We start from the raw sequence: 9,669 nt of genomic DNA, 5'->3' as shown, positions 1-9,669 counted from the left end.
CCAAACCAACCAGCTTTTTGAACCCCTTCAGTCTGGTTTTCGTCCCCACCACAGCACAGAAACGGCACTCATCAAAGTCCTCAATGGCCTCCTCACCTCTGCTGACACCGGTTCCCTCAACATCCTCATCCTCCTCGACCTGAGTGCAGCCTTCGATACCGTGAGCCACACCATCCTGCTAACCCCACTCCAGGATATCGGTATTGAAGGTACTGCACTCAGGTGGCTCCAGTCCTACCTCTCTGACAGATTCCACTCCATCTCCCTCAACAACCACTCCTCTGCCACAGCTTCAGTCATCCAAGGTGTTCCCCAAGGTTCAGTACTCGGCCCCCTCCTCTTCATCATCTACATCCTCCCCCTTGGTCAGATTCTCCGCCAATACAACCTGGACTTTCACTGTTACGCTGACGACACGCAGATTTACCTCAGCACCAAATCCCCCCCCCCCACATCGAATCCTGTCTGACTGCAATAAAATCCTGGATGCAACACAACTTCCTCAAACTCAACAGCAATAAAACTGAACTCCTCATCGGCTCCAAATCCACCCTCAGCAAAACCCCCAACCTGACAGTCACCATTGATGGCACCCCTGTTTCCCCCTCCACCCAGGCACGCAACCTTGGCGTCATATTTGACCCCACCCTCTCCCTCGAGCCCCACACCCGCCCTGCAGCTGAGAGACTCATTCACGCCTTCATCTCCTCCCGCCTTGACTATTGCAACTCACTCCTCTACGGCATCAGCACTACATCCCTCAATAGACTCCAGCGTGTCCAGAACGCAGCCGCCAGACTCCTCACCCACACCAAATCATGGCATCACAACACCCCGGTCCTCAAAGAACTCCAGTGGCTCCCCGTTTCACACCGCATCCATTACAAACTCCTGGTCCTCACTTACAAAGCCCTCCACCATCTGGATTCCCCCCCCCTACCTCACTGACCTCCTCATCCTCTACCAACCACCCCGGTCCCTCAGATCCACCTCAGCCGGTTTGCTTTCCATCCCCAAGGCCAAACTCCAGAGCTTCGGGGATAGAGCCTTCTCTGTGGCAGCCCCGCTCTAGAACTCCCTCCCCCATGACCTCCGTGAGTCTGAGTCCCTCACCCTGTTCCAGTCCCGCCTCAAAACCCACCTCTTCAACTCTGTATCCATAAGCCCCCCTCTCAACCAACTTCCTCCTGACTGCTTTTTCTGTTTTGTTTTTTTTCTTTGTGGTTTTGTTTTGTTTGTCTACCCTCCCTCCCAAATGTAAAGCGTATTTGGGTTCAAGAAAAGCGCTATAGAAATATAATTTATTATTATTATTATAATATGGGACCTTTAATACAATACTGCTGTGGTCGTATTATCAACACACATTTCCACTGACAGTCAATACATCGTAATCAATTATTGCCCAGCCCACATGCACTCAAACACAAACACACACACACACGTACGTAACCAACAGCATAATGACCAGCACGGCGGCTGTTCACCAGACATTACACAGTGCATCAGAAACAGGCCAGGAAGCCTCAACAACACAGCTCAGAATTAAACAAAATAGCCATTTACTACCCTTGCAGTCACAAACTCTCCAGGCGATAGCCATGTCCAAAACACAGTTTTCTCCAGGAATACACGGACATTGCGACGGTATTTGAATCTGGTCCTCCCCCGTCTTGTTCTGTTGGCGAAAAAATATATTTGTTCAGAGCACATGACAGGTAAAATGTGTTTACACCTGTCCAGGTGAGCAGCTCAAGCTAGCTCTGCTCCAAAAGCGATGAGACCCTTCTCAACTACGTTGCTTTAAACTTGTTTTGAAAAGTGTAATTCTTAGCTTTAAATTAAGTAATTTAAGTAAGAAATAAAGTTAAAGTTACTTTTATCATGGTTGCTTTTATTACCTTTCATCCACTTCTTCTCACATCTGTCATCAGTGGGGTGAGCACACCTATTAGCTAGCTGTCATGCTCCTGCGCAGTTTAATTTAATTACCTCCTGTCAATTAAACTAATGTAGATAGCTAACCCTACAGCTCATAATACCCGGATAGCCTACGTCTATTTCTGTAGCGTTTCTTTCCTTTTTTTAAATCACAAAATACTGATATGCTATAGCCAAAATAACGCAGTGTTCAAACAGTGCAAGGGCAACGCAGCAAGCTGAACGGCAGTCTCTTCCTGCAAATGAGGAAATCCCAAATTGCACAGCTGCAATGTGCAGCTCCAATTAGGAAGTGAAATGCATGGTCGTTCCCTCGTTTCTTTGTTTTGTCTGCTAATAGCAAACGTACAGTTGCATTCACTGAGGACAATTATAACATTCAGGATAACAAGCATGGACATGTTAATTATGAGTAGCTGTAATAATTGTTATGTTATATGGAGATAACAAAGTGGAAAGCAATGCATATATTGACTTTCTGCTGTAAAAATATAATCTTCACCAAGTTTCCCCGATACATAATAATATTGCTTTACCTGCCCACTTTCCTATCTATCTGAGTAAATACAGAGTTTAGTTTGTAGCCTACTTAGTATTATTGCCAGGTTATTATTGTTCACAGTGTTTATGTGGACAATACATAATCTACATTTCAAATGGTGTGCTCATTGCATAAAATGTTATGGGAGCTAGTAGTCACCCAACAAGGGGCATGCACCAACAATAATTTTCGTACATTTGAATTGCAATGAATAATGCACCATGGGTGAGAATATCATAATGCAGTGCTATGCTTGTGTGAACTGGGCAATTTGAACTGAATCACCAATTACTCCCAATGTGTTTTTGCTAGTGTCTGCGTGTCTTGGGTTATTTTTAACTGTAGCCTATCCTATGGAGAATTGTTTGCAGCATCTCAAGTTTCTTTATTCTCTCCCTGGTTGCAATTACCATTGAATTTCACAGGAAATGTGTCCATGTGAAAATGATAGACTAATCTGTATGTGTGGGGAAAACAACAATAAAGGCTGAATTATTCAAAAATAGTGTAATTCAGTGATTCACTTAGCCATTAGTGAGTGCTAGGCGGCGGCTAGAAAAGATGTTGTTCAGGGATAAGTAAACTGGAAAAAGAGAAACTGCCTTTACAAGCCGTAAAGTGTTCCGCGTTGGAACTGAACATTGTCATTGCACATGAATGGTGAACCATTAGTGGCCTAGTTGTACTACAAAGGCTTCTTAGAATATGATTGCAGGAGAGAAATTGTTTCTGAATTTGTCATTATTATTAAGTCAGCAAACTGACACCCACACAGTTTCCCTAAAGTGTAGAATTAGAAGAATTTCCATGCATGATATGAAAGCTTTTCTGAAAGACAAAAAATAACCATGTAATCTGGAGCTAGCATGTCACAATACATTTATTTAATATCCAAAGCAACTTACATTTTGCGCAAGAAGATGCAAACTCAAAAAGTAAGAATCCTACAAGTACAGTCACTTGTAATAAGTTAATTCTGTGGTAAAGAGGGCATTTCTTTATTTTTATATTTTATTCGGCCAAGGTTGAGTAGAATCAGGTTTTCAGTTTTTTTGCTGTCCAGATTTCAATAGGGAGCAGGTTCCAACATTTTGGAACGAGGATAGCAAATAAGCGTGATTGTGTTGAGATGTACCTGGATCCCACTCGCGTGTTCTCTATTTAGCATGGTTACTTTATATTCCCCTGCTACAGTGCTTTAAATATGTTCTTGTCAACTGGAATAAGACTCCTGTTCAACAGAAATTCCCATGTTATTGATAAGAAGGCAGAAATCCATATCCATATATGGTGATGATTACATTGCATTAGAGCCCTTAAATATTTAAAAGGATTTGAGTTGTACGACTGATCTCCCCGGGGGAGGTAAACATAACTATGTCAATAGGCTTTCTGCCATCATCCCAGAATGTGTTTGTCTTGCACAAAGCAAAGAGAGTGGCTGGTCCTGGATCTATATTAACAAAGATGTTCTTTGGCTGTTGAGTGTTGTTATTACAACTGTGCCGAGAGTCATCTGGTCACAGACCTCCGCTGCCAGGTGAAGTATTAAAAATAGTTCTTGTGGAGTATTTGCCTGAGGTTTACAGTCTGATCTATGCCACTTTGAGAGCTCCTTTCTCAAATAAGACAACATTTTAGAGCATGCATGAATAGAAACGGGTCCAGGATAGATAGAAGAGTTATCACCACAGTGTAATTGCACAGAGAGAATACATCATTTATGAGAGATTTAGCCTCATTAATCTGTGAAACGCTCTGAAAGTACGATCATTTTATTTTTTCTCATGACTTAGTGTTTTGCAGCTCTTTGGCGGGACATGATTTGCTCTTTGATTTTCCTTGACACACTTTGTGAAATAGTGTTCTTTGACAGTTCTTCCCTAGTGCTTGCAATGCATCATTATATGTGCCAATGTTTGCACTCAACCTGTCTTATTCCTCTTTTGTCTTGCAGCTGCACACTGACCTCGATAGTGGGGACAGTGGTGTGAAGTACACTCTCTCGGGAGATGGGGCTGGCTCTATTTTCACAATTGACCAAACAACAGGGGATATCCATGCCTTAAGGAGCCTTGACAGGGAGGAGAAGCCTTACTACACCCTACGCGCCCAGGCTGTTGACATCGACACCAATAGGCCCCTCGAGCCTGAGTCAGAATTTGTAATTAAGGTTCAAGATATCAACGACAATGAGCCAAAATTCCTGGAGGGTCCATATACAGCCAGTGTCCCTGAGATGTCACCAGTAGGTCAGTAACCATCCGAATATATATATTCTGTTCATCAAAGATAGAGACGCTTACTTGTTTGGACTCCTTTGCACAGAACGTTTTATTTTCCCCTCTTTAACCACAACACAAACGTTTCCACAGCATCACAGATACAACCAGGGGGGCAAAGATGCTCCCCTCAGATTTTGACATTTCCGAGAACCAGTTATTCTTGGTGTGCCCTGAGTGTATTTCACAGCTCTGTCTTTACCCCCCCCCCTGGGACACAGATCAAGGTAATTCGCTGGGAGAGTGGTTCCTCTTGATCTGAATGGCAATGAATCCCTCAAAACTCCCAAATCATCAGTCTCTAGGGAACGGGGAGGATGGAAAAACAACAAAGTCTGGTCCCAGTGAAGCCTCAAAATTATAAACTGCTCTGAAATAGTTTACCGAAGAATCAGAGAAGCTTTCAAGCGTATCAAAAACACATAGAGTACAGGGATTATGTAAAATAAATACCCACAAAAGATATTAAGGAGATCCTCTACTAGTTGACAAAAAGCTTATTAACTTCCATGTAGGTAATCATATTAATAATGTTATGCACATTTTACCAAAATTGAAACAAATAGCCTTTGAGAAAGAATATTTTAAAAATGAATTATAAGTTCTTAAAAAATAAACAATAAAGATGGAATATGAAAAAGTCACTAGGCAAGGCAAGTTTATTTATATAGCACATTTCAACACAAGGCAATTCAAAGTGCTTTAAAAAAATGAAAGACATTAAGAGCATTAAAGGTGGGGTAGGTAATTCACTTCAGAAACACTTGTTGTTATATTCCATGGAATGCTCTTAACATCCCGATAGCAATGAATACATTAAATGCTTTGAAAATAAATATAAATATAAATAAATATTTCATCTGTAGAAGCCGTGGTGCTGTAAAAAGCAAGTCCAATCATCTGCCTCGGCCCGCGGCAGATCATTGGATGGCCTACCTGCCTGTCNGCTGTGTCTCGCAGACGGCCACTGGGCTCACAGGGACGTCCTAAGCGGCTCATCTCTGTATAGCATGTGTATTCACTTTCTGTCCTAAACGGCTTGTAGGAGCCGCTTAGGACGTCCCTGTGAGCCCAGTGGCCGTCTGCGAGACACAGCGAAACCCAGCCCGAAACAAACAGCCGCAGCCTGGCTGGGAGTTTGTTTGTGTGCTCAGGCTGAGTTCCGCGGTGTCTCGCCGATCCCACACCAGTGAGCCAGTTTACACTGTCCCGCTCCTCGCAGCGGCGAGCCTCGCAACGTCCGTGTGTGTGTGTGTGTGTGTGTGTGTGTGTGTGTGTGTGGAAGTCTGCATATTGGTCCAAACATAACGGCTCCGTGGACGTAACGTAACGGCTCCGCGGATTGGTCCACGTTAGGATACATCCCTATACCCAAATACGTCACTATACCCAAGAAGTAAACAATGGAAAAAGATACATCTCCAACGAGGAGTTATGGGGCAGCATAGACAGGTATTTTTTGTGTTAGAGTTTCAATCGCTACAGGGTGTACTTTGAGGGTTTGTGACTCTGCAGACGGCTTACATGCATAAAAAGCTACATAACACACAAGGGGACGGGTAATAACCAGAAAAGCACCTTTAAAGGACCTTTTAAAGTATATTGTAAGCACTTGCATCAAAATAAGGTATTGATTTGGAATTGCATTTATGTGACCTTGAAAACATTTAACATACTAGTATAATAATAATTTCAAACATAACCTATTGCCCAGTCTGATGTGCTTGAGGGTGTGTACATATACACAGACAATGGACATACTCTTCTACTCTATATCCTATTCTATTCTATATCGCTCTTTTCTAATTTATGCTATGCTGTTTTGTTGCTGGCCGCTGTGCTACTAATTTGCCATCACAAATCCTTTATCACATGTATGTTTGAATGGTATGCATTTTCATCACACAATAAATCTCTCCTAACATGCTGTGGAACCTTAGAAATTGTGTCACACGAACAAAAAAAAAGGTGTGTATATGGATAGGGTTTCTAATGCTTAGTTTGCACACAGATGGAACTTTGGACTGGATGACTGATTCGACACACGTCTCCTCACTACAAAAGGTAGGACATTATTTTCTGTTGTGGATAGCCGCCGTGCTATTATACTGTGATGGTCACCATACCACCAAAGGATATGTGAAAGTATGTATGACATGGTTTTGTCCCATCTACTGTGTGGGGGCTGGGGCTGCTTGGTTCTTGTGGAATGCATTTCTGTTCATGGAAATGTATTTGTCATGTGATCATAAACATTGCATAGGCTTCGAGTGGTTGTTGCCTTCAGGGTTTCTGTTTTTGACTTAGTTTAAACAGTTAAATATAGAAGTGATATAATGATTTTATTATAGTTTGGTTTACTTAGGAAATTACGTTGGACTGATTTCAGTATAAAGCCTTTGATAGCAAGTTGGAAATGGATGCTGTGATGCAGTGGTGTAGTGGGGATTTTTTTACTGGGGGGGATGCTATTTTAATTTGGTCATCCCAAACAATGCCACACAAGTGCGTGCACGCGCGCAGTGCACTCACAAAACGAGCAGACAGGTCCACAGAAACTACCGGTATGCTTTAGGGGTGGGTGATACCACAAAATCTGGATTCGATCCGATACCAAGTATTTCAGGGCCAGTATCGCCGATACCGATACTTTTTTAAATGAAAAGCGTCTTATGTACTTTCATATAGGGGAGAGCTGCATGACATGATTTTTGAGCTGAAATCATCATAAATAGACTAAATCTGAATTAATTTTCATGAATACAGACAGGACAGTTTTTATAGACAAATAAACGTTTTACTTTTGCAAATTTAAAGTGCAAACATGAAAAATAACAATATAAAGTGGCCAGAGTAGCGAACTGTCTTCTTGCACACATCACAGTTCGCTAAGTTTTAATTGCCAGTTGTGAAATTGCTCCACACAACGCTGCTCTTTCTCTCAGCCATGAGGCTGCAGAGCAATACATAGTCAGACTTATCAAGCCTTCTGGGATGAAACTCTTTACAACAACTTGAGTCAACTTGAGAACTTTCTGTTTTTTTGCACTGCCCAGGGTACCAGTTGACGTGGCTACAAACGTATTTAATTTAAAACGTACAACTCGTAAACATTTAAAATCAAGCTCAGATAGCCACCAAGCGTGCATTGTTTTCTACAATAAATACAGAAAACTGCTTTTTCTGTTGAGTCAAATGAAAGAGGAGTTTAACTGTGGGCCTTTTGCCCGCCAGCAGTTTGGTTAAGACGTTCTTGCCTTCAGGTGATCCCTGGAAACTTGTGCTTCCTGGATTGCCCTTGTTTTAATGAAACACTGTGCATTGCAATGCATTGTGTTTTCTTCAGATAGCAATAGGGAATCCTGCAACAAAAGTAGCTGTTCTGTGTCTCTGTTCATTTATTATCCATGTTGTTTTCTATTGCTTTGTAATCCTGTAATCTCTTGCAATCCATTCATATGAGCCCCAGCATCATTTGTACTAGATTGTTAGTTTTGTTCTATTAGGCAGATGACATGACAATACCAGTGAACAACTATGTCATTCATAAGCACCATGAAAGTTGATATTTTCTTTTGCTTTCGGCATGGAGCGATCAGAGATGCAGATGGACTGCTGCAACAATATAGGCTAGCTATAATAGGATTCACAATATTTTACTTTGTAGACCGAGCCAAGAAAAACCCTCTGCTCACACATAACATGTCACGCATACACATATTGCAACAAATACTGCTGTGAGAAAATATATATGTTCCCTTTCTTTAGGGAATTCATTATACGCTGGCATACAGATTGCATTATAATAGAATATGTTTGTCCTAATCTGTCACCCACTGCTGAAGAAGAAAATAACGAACCCTCTACAGTGGTCACCAACCTTTGTAAGCCCAAGATCCCGACCTCGGCCTTGGTGAAAGGCGAGATCTAACTATTGCAGAATTGAGTGAAAAAGACAGCCCAGACAGTACTTCCAATATGAGGCCTTTTTATGTCGGCTAATTGCATCTGAATTACATCAAATCCTTTGGTGCAACTTCCAATTTGATTAAACCAAGAACACAACATAACTAACATGTCAAAAAGGATAAATATATATATATTTACATCATACCTATCATTTTAAGTTTCATTCATTCCTTCATATAAATGTATGTAGCTTATTTTCCATTTGTTTGAGTGAATGAGTATTTTGTTGACAGCAACAACAACAAAGAAAAAAATAACATCTTGCAGTGAGCAGATAACTGTCAGGCTTATCCACTGAAGCTTCATGCAAGTGCAACATTTAAGATTAACATTACAACTAGTTATTTTAACACAATTCTTACAAATTCAAAATTCTAACAACATTCTTTATCCGTGCATAAACCATTGGTGCGTTCACACCAGACGCTATGCGAATGACGCGTTCGCGCGGTAGCCAATCAGCGGTGAGGATCTCAGCCGATCTCAGCCGACATTGAATCAGAAAACCAAAACATTAGTGATGGGATTTATGGCTCTTTGAAGGGAGCCGGATCTTATGGCTCCGTTCCTTTCAAAGAGCCGTTCAAAAGAGTCGTTCAAAAGAGCCGTTTTTTTAAAGGGGGCGGGGTTACTAGGTTTATCTGCGAAATAATCACAAGGATAATGATTGACTGTATTGCCAGACCTAATGTCAATAATCTGCATTGTAAACATGACAAAAGGTGGCGCCATATTCATGTCAGTGAATGTATTTTGAATGTATCCTCCAGCATCCAACTGCGTTTTCGCGTTTGGCTCATTTTCCATCCGAAAAACACGTTGTCTACCTGTCCTGTACCACTTGTTATGACTTCTCTCTCTCGCGTATTCCGTTAAGACCCACCCCATCTCACTCCTCGTGCTGAAACCTGGTGTTCACTCTCTGTCCTAAATGGA

At 41.7% G+C, this 9,669-nt stretch overlaps 1 protein-coding gene and 1 long non-coding RNA gene across 4 annotated transcripts in view; one reads left to right on the top strand and one right to left on the bottom strand.

Moving 5' to 3' along the window:
* The window catches only part of LOC104949317 (uncharacterized), a 12,421-nt gene extending 12,240 nt beyond the window's left edge, over window positions 1-181 (bottom strand). The window contains exon 1 of one of the 2 annotated variants that reach the window (XR_798793.1): window positions 97-181. This is a non-coding gene — a long non-coding RNA (uncharacterized lncRNA). Of the gene's footprint in view, window positions 1-49 lie in introns of both variants that reach the window. The other variant, XR_798794.1, reaches the window with a different exon arrangement.
* LOC104949319 (myotubularin-related protein 4) overlaps window positions 1-9,669 on the top strand; it is a 382,796-nt gene that overhangs the window by 157,110 nt on the left and 216,017 nt on the right. The window lies entirely within an intron of this gene.

Source organism: Notothenia coriiceps, unplaced genomic scaffold (assembly GCF_000735185.1).
Source record: "Notothenia coriiceps isolate Sejong01 unplaced genomic scaffold, NC01 NC01_scaffold00015929, whole genome shotgun sequence".
Taxonomy (NCBI): domain Eukaryota; kingdom Metazoa; phylum Chordata; class Actinopteri; order Perciformes; family Nototheniidae; genus Notothenia; species Notothenia coriiceps.
This window is presented reverse-complemented; position numbering and strand designations above follow the sequence as displayed.